At 33.7% G+C, this 20,220-nt stretch overlaps 1 protein-coding gene across 2 annotated transcripts in view; it reads right to left on the bottom strand.

The window, feature by feature from the left end:
* Positions 1 to 20,220, bottom strand: part of EPHA6 (EPH receptor A6) — a gene marked incomplete at both ends in the record, with an annotated part of 972,789 nt that overhangs the window by 573,658 nt on the left and 378,911 nt on the right. The gene's annotated exons all lie outside the window — the stretch shown is intronic.

The following is a 20,220-nucleotide window of genomic DNA, read 5'->3' as shown; positions in this document are numbered from 1 at the left end:
AATGCCTCAGCCTTCTACCAAAAAGATATCAAAGAGGAAACTCAGAAAAACCAGAAGCACTCTGGAGAAGTAAGATTGGAGATTGAGAAAGCAATTTCATAAGTTTGTCATCAACTCCAGGGGCTTGCTCTAAAACTTAGGTGGAACTGATTTTATTTAACATACCAAAGAAAAAGAACTTAAAAAAGACAGCACTTTGATAGATCTCAGACTAGCAGTGAGGGTTTAAGCTTGATTAGATAAAGAGGGGATATCAAACTATAAATTACATACAGTTCTGTTTTTCTTATTAATGTTTTAATACATTAATTTATAAAATGAACATGGATGTCATATACAGGCACTGACACACCCAGGTAAGTTGACATTAACAAGCATTTTATATGATGTTTTGGTTATTCTTATGAAAATAATTACAAAGAAAAATAAGGAACATGGCCTTTGAAACTAGATTGCATGCCTTTGATGTCTGTTTCTGTATTTTACTAGCTCTTGCTTCAGGCAGATTAATTTTTTTTTGTGCATCTTCTTTCTCATTTGTAATGTAAGTGCTATGGTAAACGGTAGCACTTACATTACAAATAGTTTTATTTCTCCTACAAAATCCTATGTTGAAACCAACATCCAAAGTCTGATGGTATTTGGCAGTGAGGCCTTTGGAAGGTGAATAAGTTATGAGGATGGTGCAACCACCAATAGGATTCGTGCCCATAGAATGGGGTGATGGAGCCAGAACTCTCTTCTCTCTTCCATGTGAGGATAGGAAGAGTGCTTTCAGCAGACACCAGATCTGCTATCACCTGGATGGTGGACTTCCCAACTGTTAGATTTCTAAGAAATACCTTTCTATGGTTTAAGCCACCTGGTTTATGATAATTTGCTATATCAATCCCAATGGAGTATGACGATGAATAGGTATTGTTGAAAAGGATTAATAAATGTAGAATGAAAATGTGGTCAAAAGGATGTCTAGCATCATATTAGGAAACTGAAGTTACATAGTACTAAGTAATATACTGTGGAAACTGTGTTTTCTAAAAATGGCATCAACAGTACTTTCCAAAACTGATGATGTCTCACAAAGAAATTAGGTCTATGTTTCCTCCTCTTGAATCTGGTATGCTTGGGACATTGCTTTTACTTTACTAAAACAATTTATGTGGCCACATTGTTTTACAGGAAAAGAAAGCAAGATATTTTATCCTTCAACTAAGAATTGAAGAAGTAAACTGAATGCATGATTTTAACATTTTAACCAAACCCATCACTGTTCAAGTTCTACATCATGATTTTTCTGGCTTTGCAACAAACTTACAATACATCTGCACTTTGATAACTGTGAGTGTCCCACTGTCATGGATTTTTGGCATTTTTATAGCTGAAGGTACAGAGACTAAGGTAAATATTATTGAATTGTACTCTATAAATTTTCCCTGAGTAATAAAAGCAAAAAATTTAATTCTTAATGAGAGTTATTTAGCATATTGGCAAAAATAATCATTCGTTGCCCAATTAGTGGACAAAATCATTGTTCTATATGAATTATCCTACTAAAGTCTTGCAAATAGCCAATGATGTTGGTATTAAGATGCTTATTTCACAAATGAGGAAACAACGGTGCTATATGAGCTCTGAGATGCTATATGAGCAAGCCACAGAATTACCAAAATAATAATTCATATATTATTTTTCATTTATATTTTAAAATAGCTTTCAAATTTTTGTTCTACATTTTTGAAATGTTTTATAAATAAATACTAAATTGCAATAACCTGAAACAGTGTAATATATCTAGATTCACATACTGATCCAGCATGGTTTGTATAGGATGGATTCTCATGAATCACAAGGGCACCTTCAAGGGTGAAATCCTGGTTGCAGTAACAGCAGACACTCAAGATTCAGAACTTCTAATCATTGCTTGCAGTAGCTCTGTAGGTGTGTAATCAGCAGAACCTAGGACATGCAGGCTTTACAGATGAGATGTGTCTGATAAGAATATAGTTTCTTAACTTGGCTTATATGTAGTTACACACACACAGAGCCATTTTACATATTAATGCTATTGGCCTGAACCTGAATTTCTGAATGACTTTTATAAGGAGGCAAATCATCTGTGAGCTGGTGCTTGGATAATCTAATTTCCAAGGAAAGCAGGAGCTCTTCTGCAAAATCAGGTATAGCATTTCATGAGCCTGTAATAACTGTTTCTAATGTAAAACTTGGAAAAATAGATACCATTTTCTGTTACAGAGTTATACATCCATCTCATTAATTGGAAGTGGTATACATATAAAATTTTGTGTAAATCTTTTTATATATGTCCATACATGCCTAAGTATTTTAAACACAGAAGAGGAATTCTTGGCTGACTTCTTTTTATGCCACTCCAAACACTGTAATTAATCTATATTATATATTTGCATATTTTTCTTAAACTGGGACATACTCTAATAAGTATGGAAGAAACAAGCTATTGGACAAAAGCAATTGAATTATCAACATAGACCATTTTGTCTGTCCTCTCCTTTCCAACTGCACATGGCATGTGCCTTCATTATACAGATATCTGATTATTTTATGTGGGTCAGAGCATACCACTTCAACACCAGACTGATGAGAAACAATCTTTGTATTAAAATTCTTATATTCTAACACAGTTCTTAGCAATATTAGGGGCTTTGTAAGTATTTGCTAAATGAATAAGTAAATTATTGATCTTAGGTACACTTTACTTATTAAAAAAATTTTATATTCAATCAAGTTTGCTAAATTACATTCTGAGACAAGCTTATTTAAGAAGGCAAGAACACAAGTAAAGGAAAGCTAGAAGTATTATGACTTTTTACTTTATTCAATATCAAAAATAGCATATTAAAGTTCTGAATATTTTTAAAAAATGTGTAAATGTATACACTTTTATGTGGATGCCTGCAATTTGAGAAAATTTGCCTCATATTGTCACATTGATGAATATATCTGTCTCCTGTTTGCATGTTTTAATTTGAATGTATATGTAATTTTTCTTTTCTGCACATTTATAAGCTGGATAATTAGTAAAGATAATGGTGTTAATGCAGAAATGGTTTAGCTAATAGTGCTTTTTCAAGTATGATCATTTTGATTAGTTTCAAGTGAAATAATATTATAAATGTGTAATTAACCATAATTATTATTCACTAGATTATAATAGAAAGGTAGGCTGTACAGGTCTTATAAGAATCAAGTCCTTAAGAGGTAGTAAGTATAAACCTCATGTTATATAATAATATTGGTACTGTGTGATTAATCATGAGTGTTATAGAAAATTCATGCCTGGAATTTTAGAAGGAACACATTATTTTATGATAGAATAGCTGAAGTTGGCTTTTTAGTCTAGAATTGTGGCACTTTAACTGGACCTTTTGTTGGAAAGTGAAAATTAGAGTAAGCAAAAAATATCTGGAAATGGAACTGTGTATCACAAGTTTCTATATACAAAGAAGAAATCAACACAGATAAAATAAAGAGTTGATGGCAAAAAAGATACACAATATAGTCAGTGGCAGTACAGTTAGCAAGACTTTCAAGTGATGACCCAAATAATGTCATATGTATACTAAAAAACACAGAAGGTTTTGAGAATGGAAAAGTTAATATATAATTATGTCTGGTGATAGCGTGTCATGTTTATTAAGTGTACCAATTTATTTAGTAAATTTATTTAGTATATCAAATTTACTACAATGTGCCAATACAAAATTTTAAAATATTATTTTTGTGTCACAAAAAGAAGGCCAGGTTGAAGAACAAATGACATAACAAAGAGAAATATTTTATAAAAGTATTTAACTTGCCGAGCGTGGTGGCGCACACTCCTAATCCCTGTGTTTGGGAGGCGGAGACAGGAGGATCGCACAGGTTTGAAGCCAGCCTCATTGGCTTAAAAGACCCTGTTTCCAAATAAAAATATATAAAAAAAAATAGGTGTTTGGAGTGTAGCCCGGAGGTAGACGTGTTTCCAGGAACCGCAGTATACTAATAGTGTTTGGGAGGTTGAGAGAAGAGGATCATAAGTTCAAGGCAAGCTTCCACAACTTAGACCCTGATTCAAAATAAAAAGTAAATAATAAACTGATTACTACAGCCATTACATAAAAAAACCAAAAAACAAAATAAAAAGGGCTAGGAATATTGATCAGAGGTAGAATTAGCCTGTATTCAATCTCTAGTACCAAAAGTTACATTTAAATAGACTCATAAAAAATCAAGATAAACTTAAAGTGAAGGTTAAACAAAATCAGTAAATATATCTAATAATCTTAAGGATATTGACAATCATCGTAGAAAACATTTGAGGCTTTTGATGCAAAAATCTTAAACTCAAATTCTATTGGTTAAACTGTATTGCCTAAGCTGTCATGCAATCCAAACAAGTCTGAATTTGTTCTACTATAAAATAGAGATGAAAATAGTACCTACCTGTTAAGATAAAGAATAATTTATGTAATGTATTTAGAGTGGTGCTTAGCTTGTTATAAGCAATGATTAAAGATTAACCCTCTAAGTTTTAAGTCAATCAGCCACCAACATTTAACAATACCAACAAAAGAAATCATATAACCAAATTAGTTGTCAATATATTTGGAATGACTTACTAAAATCATGTATATTATAAACTGTCATTTTCAAAATAATGGGATTTATAATGGGGCAATTGTGAATTTTGTGGCTATGAAAATAGGTACATATGCATTAGTTTGGTAGTTTGGTTTTTACTATTGCTGGATCATATGGTAAGTCCATTCCCATTCTTCTGTAGATCCTCCTTACTGTTTTCCAAAGTGACTGCACTAATTTGCAATCCTACCGACAATGTATTAGAGTTCCTACTTCTCCACATCCTCTCCAGCATTTGTTGTTGTTTGTGTTTTGAATGACTGCCATTCTAACTGGAGTTAGGTAAAATCTCAGGGTAGTTCTAATTTGCATCTCTCTGATTCTAATGATATTGACCATTTTTCAAACATTTACTGGTCATTTGAATTTCTTCTTTGTAAAGTGTACATCAAGTTCACTTGTCCATTATTTTTATTGGGTTATTTGTTTTTTAAGCTGTTAGTTTCTTGAAGTTTTTGTATATTCTGGATAGTTTATATCTGAGGAGCAGGTGAAAAAATTTTTTGCCATTCTGTTGGCTCTTTTTTGAGATTCTTGATAGTTTATTTTGCTGTACAGAAGCTCTTCCGTGTAATGCAACTCTATGTATAGAATTACCTTTTAGTTTCTTGTGCCTTTGGGGTCTTATTGAGAGAGTTTACCTGTGCCTATGTGTTAAAGTGTTGGACATAATGCCCTCTACAAGGTCTCTGGTCTGATTTCCAAGTCTTTGATCCATCTTGAATTGACTATTGTGTAGGGTGAGAAATTTATGTTTATTTCCATTTTTCTGCATATGGTTAACCAGTTCTGCCAACTCCATTTGTTGAAGAGGCTATCTTTTTTTCCAGTGTATATTTTTGGCCCCTTTGTCAAAAATCAATTGGCTGTTAAGTATGCAAATTTGTTTCTGAGTCTTCTATTCTGCTCCATTGGTCTATGTGTCTTTTTGGAGCCACTACCATTCTGTGTTTGTTTGTTTGTTTGTTTTTGCGGGTCTGGGGATGGAACCCGGGGCATTTGACCTCTGAGTTACACCCCGTGCCCTATTTTTTATTCTTTATTTTGAAACCGGGTCTCACTGATTTGCAGAGAACTTCACTAAGTAGCTGAGGCTGTCTGCGAACTGCAATCCTCCGGTCTCAGCCTCCCGAATGCTGGGATTACAAGCGTGTGCCACCATGCCCGACTTTCTGTTTTTATTACTATGGCTTTGTAGAATAGTTTGAAGTCAGGTATTGGGAAGCCTCCTGCATGCATGAATCCAGTTGCTGTGAACTACTTTGGCTATTTTGAATTTTTTATTGTTCCAAACAAATTTAAGGACAGAGTTTTCTATGTCTGTGAAAAATGATCTTGGTAATTTAATAAAAATTATAATACATCTGTAGATCACTTTGGTAAAATGGCCATTTGATGATATTTATTTTTCCTATCCAAGAGCATGGAAGAACTTTTCATCTCCTAAAGTCTTCTTTGATTTCTTTTTTTTTAATGTTTTATAGTTTTCCTTGCAGAGGTCTTTTATCTCCTTGGTTAGGTTTATTCCAAAGCATTTCACTTTTTGTGGGATATTGTGAGTAGAAGAGTTTCCTGGATTTTTTGTTCAGTGGATATATGGTTGCCATACAGGAAAGCTTTTGATTTTTTAAGATTGATTTTTTATCAAGATACTTTGTTGAATTTGTTTATCAGTTCTATAAGCCTTTTGGTTGAGTTTGTTGGGTCTTCTATGTAAAGTATCATGTTATCTACAAATAGGGATGGTTTTAGTTCTTTCTTTCCTATTTGTACTCCTTTGATTTCCTTCCCTTGCCTTATTGCTGTGCTGAGTCTCAAGTACTATGTTAAAAAGAAGTGGTGATAATAATGGACATCCTTGCCTCGTTCATGACTTTAGGGGGGAATCTCACAGTTTTTCCCCATTTAATAAGATGTTGGTTGTGAGCCTATACTAATATTGCATTTTTGGTATTGAGGTATGTTACTTCTATTCTGATTCTCTTTAGTGCTTTCAGAATGATTGGTGTTCAGTTTTATTGAATGATATTTTAGTGTCTATTAAAATAATCTTGTACACTGTTAGGATGTATGACTATAGTATACAAATAAAATAATGAAGTTTAAAGTGTAGTATAATGTGACAAGTACATTTAGTAAAATGTATTCTCTCTTATGTAATCAAAAAGCACTTAATATGTAACATAATTATGTTTAAGTTTTAAACTGTTTGCGTTAATATTCATTTTATATTTTTATATTATATATTTCCTCACAGTAAATCAAACAAACAAAACAGAGAAAAATACACATTGTGTTGGTTTTCTTTGTAGTAAAAATTGGTATGAAAGATAAAGTCCTTTAAACATCTTTCAATTCAGTAGAAAAAAAGTGCTTGAAACAAGATAATTCAATTTTGTTGTAAATTCATTCCTTGATTGAAGTAAGCCCAAGATTTATAAGTTACTTGCCTATAACTGCCCAAGTTTTATGTATACTTTTAATGAAAATATAAGCCTGGTATCTTATTATAAAATTTATCTAAGATATATTTCTCCCCTTTTCTTTTTATCCTTTAGGAATACTATATTTTAAATCACTTTTATCAAATGGTTTAATGATTAATAAACAAAGTGCCTATTACAAGTGAATCAATCGTCTTGAAACCTATTCTATTGTGAAATTATTCAACAAACCTGTGCTGCACGCCCAGTTTACTAAAGCAACTCTGCTAAGTGCATAAAAATCTTTGATTTATGAATTTCCCTTTGTATTTCTCCATGATTCCTTTCTATGAGATTGAATACCATTATTTTTTACTCATGATAATTTAGAATAATTTATCATAAAACTCCAAGAACTGCTTCTCTCTGTTAAATTCTCACATAAAGAATACATTTTTTTTCTTTCATTAGTCTCAGATACAATCCAGAGACCACAGATAGCCCTTATTCAAAATTTGGAACATCCTTTTATTATTTATGTGGTCTCAGGCAAGGTGTTTAGCTTAGTTTTTCTGTGTCTCATTTTCTCATCAGGGAAATGGTTCTTAAAGTATCATTCATATTATGGAATATTTTTAGAATTAATATTTCTATAGCACTTAGGACGTAGGCCATAGTAAGTGCTAAGAAATGACTTATTTTGACATTATTTTATCCATGTCAAGATATTATATTTCTTATATCCCAGTACCTAGAAAATTAATTATTACATGACAAATAGGTAACTATATCAATATATAAGTCCAGTATTTCATAATTTCACTATTCCCTCTAAAAATAATTATTGTTTCACATGAATAAATTTATTTTCCGAAACTCTAGACATTTCTAAATTTCTAATTTCTTATTAAATAAAATTATTTAGAAATTATGTTATATAAATTTTAAATACTTAGAAAGTAGTTGTATATCCTTTACCATGCATTAGTTTTCAAAAGCAAAAGACTAATAGAGTTCACAAAACTTTTAGGCTGGTAGTGATGATAGAGAGGATCTTTCATAACATGCCTTTTTTAAAAAAATGAAGAGAAAACTTTAGAGAGATAACGCTCATCCTTCAGAACTATATGTTGGGTTAGTGGCATAGTTGGGTTTATAACTTGAGATTTATGGCTCCCTGTATCTTTCTTTTTTCTATTTTAATACTACAGTTATTTCATAGATCTTGGCCTATTAAAATTTTTTTTAAACTTTTCATTTCTCTGATCTCTTTTATTTTCCTTGAAGTACCCAACTAGAGCTATCTGTAGTATTTCTGGAGCAGGGGCACAGTGATTTTGTTCAAACTTGAGTATAATATTTTGTTTTGTAAAACTTCTTCACTGTTATGAATTTTCTATACTGATATCAAAAGTCTTATTCACTCTTCTAACTTTGTCTCCAGGAGGCAATTTGCTCTGTGGCTCTAATTCCAAAAGAGATGTTAAATGTGTCTCTTCATAGCCATCTTCCCTGCTGATGCCAAGTCTCCCTTGCCATCATTTCTTAACTGAATTATTCCCAACCACCTTACAACATAGTTTTGACATTATAGACAGAGTGATCTTTTCAATATATAAGTGAACATTTAAAAGGCATAAGGCTCCATAGCACCTCTACATCACTGTTTAAATTCTCTATCTTCTAGAATTGCATTTGAAATAAAATCCAAATTCCTTATGTGGCCTAAATGTCAGTTATATAAGATAAACCCCGTGACTACCTCTCCAATCCCTCCTTTTACATACTCTTTCAGTCACACTGTCTTTCATGCTCTTTTTAGATTACCCTAACAAAGTCTGTGCCTTTGGAATGATCCCCTAACCAGTCAGTCTCTATCATTATCACATAATATTATCTAATTTTATCATACTATTATTATAATTTAAATTCACTTTTAAAATTTATTTTTATTTCAATTTTTGGAAGCAGACAACATCACTCTTAGAACTTACCCCTGGTGCATAGACAGATGATGGCATAAGATTTTTTTTTTTTCAGTATTTGTTTAGTGAGTGAATGAGACTCTTAGGGTCAACATTAGTGTAATCTTCTAGCTCACTTTTCAGTATATTATTATTACTCACTAAAAAAGATATATACCCTATTATTATTCATCCAAGACTTCCTCAGTATGTTCCCACCAGAGCTTGGACCTCACATTTCTTCTGGAGGATCATGAATTTCAATAGTTTCCTCTTTGCTCTACTATAAACATGATCTTTATTCAGAGAAGGAGAGTATTTTAGCACCATTAAAGTGATGATTGCAGGAAGAGTAGATAAGAGTTCTATCATTTATATCTTTGTTTGTTCAGAATTATTTCTTACTTCATAAAATGCTGTTCTTTCCATCGTGCTGTTATCTCTTCATGCCTCCTTTTGCTTGCAAGGAAACCTCAGATGTAAAAGCAACATCATCAGCGTATTTGGTTATGTGTATACCCATTACAGTGCCTAGATAGAGTATCTTGCCAAGAATAAGCAATCAAAATTATGGGTTGGTGATGAGGATTCTGGTCCTTATTCACCCGTGTGGCAGTACTAATTCAGGCAGTGAGGAATTTATGTCTTCACTGGGCATTGGGAAATGGAAGGCCTGTGTGTTGCTGCATGTAACAGCACTTTCTTAATTAAAGTTGGAAGCCAGATTTAGCTTCACTCAATATATAGTACTTCATTAGAGATGAGAACACTGAGGCAGCATAGTGTAATGCAAGACGCAAGTAGTTTAATTATAATATCTCAACATTATGTAAGAGTGTAGAAATTTGTTTCTTTAACTCAGAAAAAGGTCATTTAAGACTGAAAAGGACTTTGCTTTCTGTAGGCTCTTCTTTCAAGTGAATTTCCTAGTCAAGTATGATAATTTGTAGATATGTTTGCTTTTCTTTGATAAAGAAATATTGGCTGTGCATTTCATTCATTGTAAAGATCATTTGAATCTGCCAATTAGCATAAATTGCATGGAGCATAAGAGCACCTCAATTAAGAGTCAGATTTTAGTAACTTTCAATTTTTCTACATTACCTATAGCAATAAAAAGAAATCAAAATCTTTCTGTTTAAATCTGAAGAAATAATGCTGATCCAAAAACTAAGATGATTTTTTCACTGTTGTCATTTTCATATATATGTTTGATAAATAAAGTCCTTCAGTGAATTGAGTGAAGAGATAGTAAATCAACTGACAAGGGTTACTTCTTGGAAAGTTATTTGAGAAAATGACATTTTCACTTATTAAATTCTATTAAATATATTTTGATATGTTGAACACACTTATATTAAAATGCAGTACATATGTATGACTGGTAAATTAGTTTTTGTGTTGTGTGGTTATTAAAAGATAAACAAAACTCACAAACTGCATAATTAGATCTTTTCCATTATTTCCTAAGATGTAGTCTAATTACAATTTATGTGTAATCTCTGAACCTAAGTACCTTGGCTTATTGCCAAATGATTACAACTTAAACTAGTCATTATGCTAAGGCCTAATTATAAAATAAACTGCATCAGATTTCACATCTTCCTCTTCTCTGGCCTCCAACAGGCAATCAAAGCTATATCTATACTGGCGTTGTAATAGATGTTTATGTATAAATGTATTCCCGATTATTGGATTGCAAGCTTGTAGAATGAAGTGTATGCTATATTAATCTTCTTCATTGTTTTCCACCTTATGTAGGGCCACCTACATGGTCTGTTGAGCACTGGTAGCTTTCAGTACAAATATATGAGTTAAATTGAGTGAGAGGACTGAGAAATTGTACTACAAATATGAGCAATAGAGACTGTCAATCAGGATTGTAACTAAGCACCACAGATAAAAAATGCTGACTCTGCAAGCCTTGCATTGCTGGAGGGAACATAGGCAGGGAGGCTGCCAGATTGACAGCACCACAAGACAGAAATATATAATTTACTGAGCACTTAATATGTATCAAACATGCAGTGAAACATCATACATGCTCCATCTCATTCAATCAATCACAGTAAATTTATAAGGTGGAAAGAATTTCTTATTACTCTATATGTGAAGAGCCTGAAGCAGTATGGTGTGATGGTTTAGAAAGACTTTATGGATTCTTTATTCAGGCTTGAGTTTGATTCCTGATCTTATCAATTAAAACCTCCCCATAGCAATGACGGAGGAAGGAGCCTAGAGAGCACATGGGAAATACTTCACAAAATGTAAAATGCAACTATCAAACTTTTATTATTCTTCTTATAAATGAATAAGTTACTGGTATTTAAGACCCTTCCCAGTTGGCTCCTGGAGGCCCTTTTAATTTTTAGTTTATTTTATCAATCAGTGACCACCTTAATTCAGTTTTTGTCCCCCACATACCCTATGTCCTCTGTACTCCAGAGCCCTTGCAAACGCTGCTTGTTGGACTTGAACAAGCCTATTTGAGCTTAAGATCAAATTAGTTTCTTTCTGAGATAGAGATTTTTTTCTATTTAAAAGGTAATTTCCGCCGGGTGTGGTGGTGCACGCTTATAATCCCCGCGCTTGGGAGGTGGAGACAGGAGGATCGCGCTGTTTCAAAGCCAGCCTCGCTGGCTTAAGAGACCCTGTTTCCAAATTTAAAAAAAAAGTATAAAATAGGTCAGGGAGTGTAGCCTGGAGGTAGAAGAGTTTTCAGGGACCCCAGTACCACCAAAAAATAAATAAATAAATAGTAATTTCCTTCTGCTATCATCTGATTTTCTGGTATTAACTAATTAATATTCACATTAACTGTAGATATTTCCAGTCTCTAGCACCAGTTCACAAATTCCTTAATTGCTTGAGATCAAAGATAATATCAGATTCATATTTAATTTCTTACATTTTAAAGTATATTTGAATGTCTGAAATCAAACCTTACTTTTTTGAGAGGAGATAAATAGAACTCCAGGTTCTCAGAGCAGAAAGAGAGAGTTTGGTTATAACTATAACCATATTCTCTTTGGTGGTACTGGAATTCCTGGAAACCCTTCTACAACTCTGGGCTACACACTCAGACCTATACTTATATACTTTTTTTTTTTTTTTTAATTTGGAAACAGGGTCTCTTAAACCAGCACGGCTGGCTTTGAACCTGAGGGATCCTCCTGTCTCCACCTCCCAAGCGCGGGGATTACAAGCGTGCGCCACCACACCCGGCTAAAAACTTATATATACAGCCGGGTGTGGTGGCTCACGCTTATAATCCCCGCACTCAGAACTCAGATTTTCTTCTTTTAATTCCAATACTCTATCCATTACAAAATGCTATATTTCTCTAGCAAATGGTTCCCATTTTGAGGCACAGATCAACTGAAAATTATTGATGCTAAAATTATGGTTCACTTTAGCCGTGTTCATTAAAAAAAATCTCTGGAAGAGGTAAGGAGGAGTTTCTAATGTTCGACAAGTTATTATATTACACATTCAGGTATAAGAAGAACCATAATAGTGTATTAATATTTCCTATAAGTCTGTTCTTATATTTAAAAATGAGTTTATGAAAAATAATAACCAGGCTAATGACAAACTAATTTCTTTCCTGTATATTCCTTTTTATTAAAAGTCAGCCATAACTTCTAGCTGTAGCTAATCACAGATTTAATAATATTAATTGAAAAATTCATTATTATGCTATTTTCTCCAGAAAATACCTATGTTAATGGCTAAGGAGGAGAAGGAACCAGGAGAATTCTCTTTTTCTTCTTCTTGACTCATGTGTTAACAACACTGGTGCTTTTATGCCTCTGGGTGTCCTGCTTGGCCACTGCAAGTGTTAATAAGTAAATCCACTCAGAGAACCAGAATCATATATTTGCGAGTCAAATGGGGAAGGTGTGAATAGAGAGGGTAGTCTGAGTAAATTCCTAACCTGCCTGACTCTGTCATCAGTAAAGAGGAAGGAAAGTACATATTCATAAAAACAAACTTTCTAGCCAGCAAAATAAAGAAAAATTTTTGGCCTCAATATTTTTTTCACTTATATATGAAGAGTATTAAGAAATTGAGGTTTCAGTGTTAAGTCTTTGTTTGAATACTTTAATAATAAAGAAAGGAAAGATGTTTGAGGAAATAGATAAATTTACATAGATTGGAGAATTACACATTGTATACATGTAACAAAATATTATTTTATTGGTGCATTATAGTCATACGTTTTAACGGGGTACAAGATGGGAGAGGCATATGTGCACACATCAGCTTCTCCCCAATTCCCACTAATTTACCTTGTTCTAGCCTTTCACCTTTAGTTTGTGAGTATCTTTACTTTTAAGGTATGTTTCTTGCATATAGACACATATAGGTATGTTTCTGGCAGCATATAGAAGTTAATCCACCTTGCTACCTTATTTCTCTTTATTGGGGAGTTGAGACCATTTATATTCAGCATGATTATTGAAAGATTATTTTTAATTTATAATATTTTGAGTTTTAACTTCTATTTGAGGTAGTATTTGTTTTTCTTTGTATAGCTGTTTGTTTTATGGAAATGATTGTTTCTTTTGTTCTGGCATTTATTACATATTTCTTTGTAACTTTGAGACTTTTCTCTAGTGCTGGTTTGGAAGACATAAATTATTTTAGCTTCTGTTTGTCATAGAAGATTTTTATTTCTCTATCAAATTTGAGAGGCATTTTTTTCTGGGTAGAAAATTTGGCTGTGCCGGGCGTGGTGGCGCATGCTTTTAATCCGTGCGCTTGGGAGGCGGAGACAGGAGGATCACGCAGGTTCAAAGCCAGCCGCGCGCGCTGGCTTAGGAGACCCTGTTTCCAAATAAAAAAGTATAAAAAGTAGGTCTGGGAGTGTAGCCCGGAGGTAGAAGGGCTTCCAGGAACCCCAGTACCACCACCAAAAAAAAAAAAAAAAGAAAAAAAAGAAAATTTGGCTGCAAGTTGTATTCTTTCAGAGTTTGGAAAATCAGGCCCTCCTGGCTTTCACTATTCAGTTTGTAAAGTCTGGAGTGATTCTGATTGGTTTGCCTCTGAATATCACTTGGTCTTCTTTTTTTTTTTTTTTTTTTTTTTGGTACTGGGGATGGAAACCAGAAGCATTCTACTTCCAAACTACACCCCTACACCCCAGCCCTATTTTTTATTTTTTAGCTTGAATCAGGTTCTCACTGAGTTGCAAAGAGCCTCGCTAAGTAATAGCTGAGGCTGTCTGTGAACCGCAGTTTTCCTGTCTTAGCCTCCCAAATACTGGAATCACAAGATTGTGCCATTTTGCCTGGCTTCACTTTTGCTTTTGTCACTTTTAAGATTCTCTCCTTGGCCTCTATCTTAGTCAGCTTGACTATTTCATGTTGTGGTGAGCCTTTCCTCTGATCTTGTCTAAAGAGGGTTCTATATATTTCCTATACCTGTGTATAGAACCTATATATCTAAGTTTCTGATAATTTTCTGATATTACTTCTTTGAAATGATTGCTGATATCTTTAGTTTCACCTTCTACTATCTCTTTTATGCCTATTATTTTTAGGTTACTTGTTTTATTTTTATATACTTTAAATTTTATTTTATTTTTAAGTAGTTTATTTTTATTTTTATTTGAATCATATTAAAAATGGCATACATTCAGACTGATTCTAGTAACCGATGTAGAATATTTAGTTATTGTGGTATGACTTGGATTTAATACAAGACCAAAAAAATAAAAAAAGAAAAGAAAAGAAAAAAGGGATGGGGAGAAAAGAGTATATATGAAAGACGTAAGAAGTTTGTAAAAGGGGTGGGGAAAAAGCAAACAAATGGCACATATACCCAAAAAACTAAAAGCAAAACAACAGTAAAATGAAACAGTCCTACAACTATATGAATACTGAGCAGACTTATCATCTGTGGTCCTACTGCATCTGCATGGACTCTTTTAGCCATTTTAAGTTCACATTCTTTATTATCATGTTCCAAGCACTGTCATTTGCTCTGCAACCTATAGTAATGATGTCAGTTTGTAGCTCCACTTTTTGATCTTTCTCAATGATTGGGACACTGGCATGGTGTTTCTTTTTGTATGTGTAGACTATGAGTGCCACCAGGATCTCTCTCTCTCTCTGCAAGCCTCAAAAAAGGCCTGTCTCTGAGACTCTCTCAGTCTATACCTATGTCCCATATCCCTGGAGCTAGTTCTAGTATAAGCATGGGTCTCCACGCTTTCCACACCTGAGCTTGTGTCTTTTCCCATCTTTGTAGTCAGCCAGTTCTTCTGGGACCAGATCCAGTATATATGCTGGAGTCTGTATTCTCCAAAGATAGGGCTGGGTTGGTCTGTCTTTTCCCTGGTCATCATGATTGCTTGGTCTGTGGAGATCTTTGGAGGCCCAACTAAGTCTCGGCACCCTGTATAATATAGGCCTTTTTGCCCTAATAACCCTGAGAGCTCTTTGCTTATCCATGCCTCTGCCATGGAGGCTAGCAGAGTCTACTTTCACCTTCACCAGAGAGAACTGCAAAGTCTCATATCCTGAGAGTCTACTGCTAGCCGTGCTGTGTCATATCTGGTGTGGACAGCTAGATTGCTTATGGTATTGGTGAGCAAGCACCACTCTGGTGCTGCTGCTGCAAGCTCTAGCTGGGATTTTGTGGCAGTAGTATCAGTGTGGAAAAATGGGTCGAGAACCAAAATGGGTGGGGAACCAACTGCTTAACATTTCAATGAGCCACTTACTTCCCCTTAAGTCCTTGGCTATTTCGCTAGGAGTCCCTGGAGGCCACAGCACCAGCAGTCTCAGTATGGTTAGGCAAGATGGTGAAAATGTAGCCTCTGGGGCCTCAGCTGTTGGAGGCACGTAAGGCATTTTTGTGTCCTCTGTTCTCCCTTCTAGCTTTGTTTCTGCTCCCTTTCAAGTTTTGTTGCTTTGTTCAATTTTATGCTGGTCTCTTTACCTTGACAAGATGCCGTTTTCATGGTGATAGAAATTGAGTGTCAGCAAGACTGAATTGTGCTGCTTCCCTGGGTCACCATCTCTCTAAAAGTCTCTTCAAACTACTGTATGGTACCCCATAAAAATGGAAAATTTCTAGATATAAATTAACATTAGAAAAACTTAAAAAATTAAGAATAAAAATTTTCCACTATACATTTTTAATGAAAAGTATTTCTATTTTAAGAATAGAATTAGGCAAAGGAAAGAAACAGTAACAGAATCTGTATTTTATTAACTTTGTTTTTTATTCCTTGGCTAAATGAAAATATCAAGAATTAAAGGGGCCAAAGCCAAGTGCTCACTAGTTCTACCTTATTCCCTTAGGTAGTCTGGTGATGCTGCTGAGCAAACTGCAGTTCTATTTATATCACATCCTATGCAGACATGGCAATAGTGGAGCTGGGTTGCGGTTCTGTAACTACTGGGCTACAATTTAGATGCAAGAAGTTGGAATAGCAAACACATAAGAACTAGGGGCAAAGCTAAATCCAGAATTAAATATGTGCTATATATAAATAAGAGAACCATGTGGACTTAATCACAAATAGATATTTAATGAGATATTATGGCTCCATTAATGTTTCCGAATACTTGAATACCTTGAAAGTATACTGTACTGGAAAAGTTCCAGTGTCTTACTTTGTCTCATTTTGTACTACAATCAAATCCTTTACAAACTGATTTGAGAAGGCGTATAGAAAAAAGAGACAATATTGTTTTCAATTTGGATTCTTTCTGATGTTGACTCTGGATATAAATTCAGTATATTTATTATTTGAAGTGATAAAGAGTCCTGGGTGGGTGGAGGGGAAGATGAGAGGAGGCAGTGAAGAAAGCATAGAAAGAATCATTCCAAATCAGTTATAATTATAAGGAACTAAAGTTTAATCCTAATGGGAAATTACAAAAACAAGAATAGAAAATACAGCTCAAGCAGGGATATTGGTGCATGCTTGTAATCCCAGTAATCAGGAGGCTGAAATAGGAGGATCTCAGATTTATGATCAGTCTCAGCCACTTAGTGAGGCCCTCTGCAACTTAGTGAGACCCTGTTTCAAAATAAAGAATAAAAAATAGGGCTGTGGGTGTAACTCAGAGGTGACTCTGGGTTCTATTCCCAGTACAGAAAAAGAAAAAAAGAAAGAAAGAAAGAAAGAAAGAAAGAAAGAAAGAAAGAAAGAAAGAAGAAGAAAAGAAAAGAAAAGAAAAAGAAAATGCAGCTCAGAATTATCTCACCTAATCAAGTGAGAAAGTTGAGGTATTTATTTACCATTTTCTTACTACTCATGACTGCTCTTGGGTGATAATAATTGCCCATAAAGTAGAAATTCATCTACTAGAAAAAAATTCTTCATGGAAAACATAATAGTACTAGCAGTTAAATGTGTTGGCAATTGCAAGTTGAGTCAATGGATTCTCAAATAAGAGTACAAGAAGGGTATATTAGAGCAATACCTGCTAAAAGTACAGTCATATATGCCAAATAAGAATATATGAGTTGCTGGGCATGGTGGTATATATATATCCTTGTAATCCCAGCATTAAAGAGATGGGGACCATAGGATTGTGGTTTGCAGACAACCTCAGCTACTTAGTAAGGCCCGTTGCAACTCAGTGAGACCCTATTTCAAAAAATATAAAGACTAAAAATAGGATAGGGCATGTAGCTTGAAGGTAGACTGCCCCTGTGTTCCATCCCCAGTACCAAAAAAAAGAAAGAAATATAAGGCAATGATTCAATATACACTCTAGTGGTCTCATAAAATTATTATAAAGCTGAAAAATGCCTATTACTCAGGCATGTCCAGGGTCATGGCACAGGCATGTCCAGGGTCATGGCATATGTTACTTACATGTTTGTGTACACAAATACTGTACTTCCAGTTGTGTAAAAGTATGGACATATAATTTTGTACAGTACATAATACTTAATAATGATAATAGATGATTTAATACTTGTTTGTATATTTAGTATACTGCACTTTAAATCATTATCTTAGAATGTGTTGCTTCTACTTATAAAAACATTTAAGCTGGGTTTAAACTGGTACATGCTTGTAACACCAGTATTTGGGAGACTGAGACATTAGGATTGCAGTTTTCAGCCCAGCTTCATTAATTTAGTGAAACCTTCTGCAACTTAGACCCTTTTTCAAAATAAAAATTAAAATTGGTTTGGATATATAACTTTGAAGTAGAATACTTCTGGGTTCAATCCTTAGCAGCACACACACACACACACACACACACACACACACACACACACATACATACAGACACACACACACACACACACAAAAAAAAAACTTGCTGTAAAAATGTATGGTATGTTGTACTGATAGCAGTCTTACACAATTGTGTTTACCATGTACCTTGACTACCTCAAGAGGCCAAGTTTAAATCAGGCCCAGGGCACACATTTGTAATCCCAACTACTTAAGAGGCTGAGGCAGGATTGCAAGTTTGAGGTCAACAGGGACCTTGTTTCAAAATCAAAATAAATAAATAAAAAAGGCTGGGGATATGGGGATATAGCTCAGTGGTAAAATGCCCTTGGATTTAATCCTCAGTATCAACCACCTCCTCCTCCCCAAAATGCCAGATATAAAGGTTGACATAAATATTCATACAATAGTGAAATCACCTAAACACAACAGTTCTCTGTATCCTGGTCATTAAATGACCCATGATTGTATAGGGTTGTTGTGGTATACTGTTTCTTCCACAATAGTAATGTCCTCATTCACACTCTAAAAGTCTTCTGATTTAGGCAGTACTATTGACTCTGCTCATTATCTTTCTCAAGTATCCATTGTTTAGATGCAGTGCTTGATCATCTTACAGAGAATCTAGTATATTCCTTCAGTAGTAATAAGATCCTCTTCCACTGCAATATACACTCCCATCCAAAGGAAAAGGAGCTCTACTGAAGTATAAAATCATAAACTCTTAGAACAGAACACAGCATTATCAGAGGATCTGCATGCACTTAAAAAATCCTTTTTGTATTGTAAAAGCGGAAACACTTTATGTGGTAGCAGCTAGTTTCTGAAGTAAGTAGAGGACATACACCAACTTAAAATTTCAAATGGAGAATAGTGAGCCTAGGATAGTTCCTAAGCTTTCCTTGGATCAAAAATAATAATGACCAATCTTCAAAGTCTTGAGCATATAAAAGCTACAATGAAAGAACTCTGCAGTAAAAAGTGGGGAGCTAGAGACACAGGACATCTCAGAGGCTACATTTAACTTTCTACAAAGCTATAACTTGGATTCTTTTCTACATTGCTTTATTCATTTTTAATCAAAAATAGAAACATAAATTCTCAAAATATTTAAAAAACATTATTTTGTAGAAAATGACTAAAAATTATAGTGTCTTTATTTTAACTTCACTACTCACTGTCTTCCATAAGTAAAAATATTATCTCAGAATGCAGTGTTTTCCAAGGTATGTTTCTTAAGCAATTAAAAAAAAAGTAATTAAATAGCATTTTGGGTTATTGATGATCTTTACTCATACTTTCTAGCATCATAAAGTGTTAAAAAAAAGTCTAAAAACACAGATATAATATTTTATTTTTCACAAGCAGACATTGTTGATATAATATTTATGTTTTCAGACTTTATGGATACCTTATAGAAGAGTTTTTTTAACATAATCCTCAATCAAAGAGAATGCAATAAAGTTATGGTGACAGATAATGCTCACTACTGCTGAGCTTTTAGTACTCAATTATTTTATTTTTATAACAAAAATAACAGATAATAATAAATAACACTATTTTTAAAATTAATACAATATAAAGGAAATGTCACTTTCTTTCCTACCTAATCTCAGTCTAGTCATCTTGAGCAGCCACTGGTATTATCCAGTCTATATTTATTCAGATGTTTTCCTATACATTTATAAACTTATGTGTGACCATTTATGTTGAGTGCTGTTAGAAATCAACATGCAATTCCTTATACATTTTTCTCTAACATTTTATTTGTTGGAGACATTTTATTGCCAAATATAGATTGAATACATTGTATGAATTTACTTTAATTCATATAACTTATTCTCATTATTTGATTTTTACACGAGAAATATTTCAAACATACAATAAATGTTACATATTCCAGGTGTAACAAGTGGAAACATTTCTCCATACTAACAGTTTAGCATGTCTGTTTCTTGCT

The sequence above is a fragment of the Muscardinus avellanarius genome (genome assembly GCF_963383645.1).
Source record: "Muscardinus avellanarius genome assembly, chromosome: 5".
NCBI lineage: Eukaryota > Metazoa > Chordata > Mammalia > Rodentia > Gliridae > Muscardinus > Muscardinus avellanarius.
The sequence above is the reverse complement of the archived record's forward strand: the minus strand, read 5'-3'. Positions and strand labels throughout refer to the sequence as shown.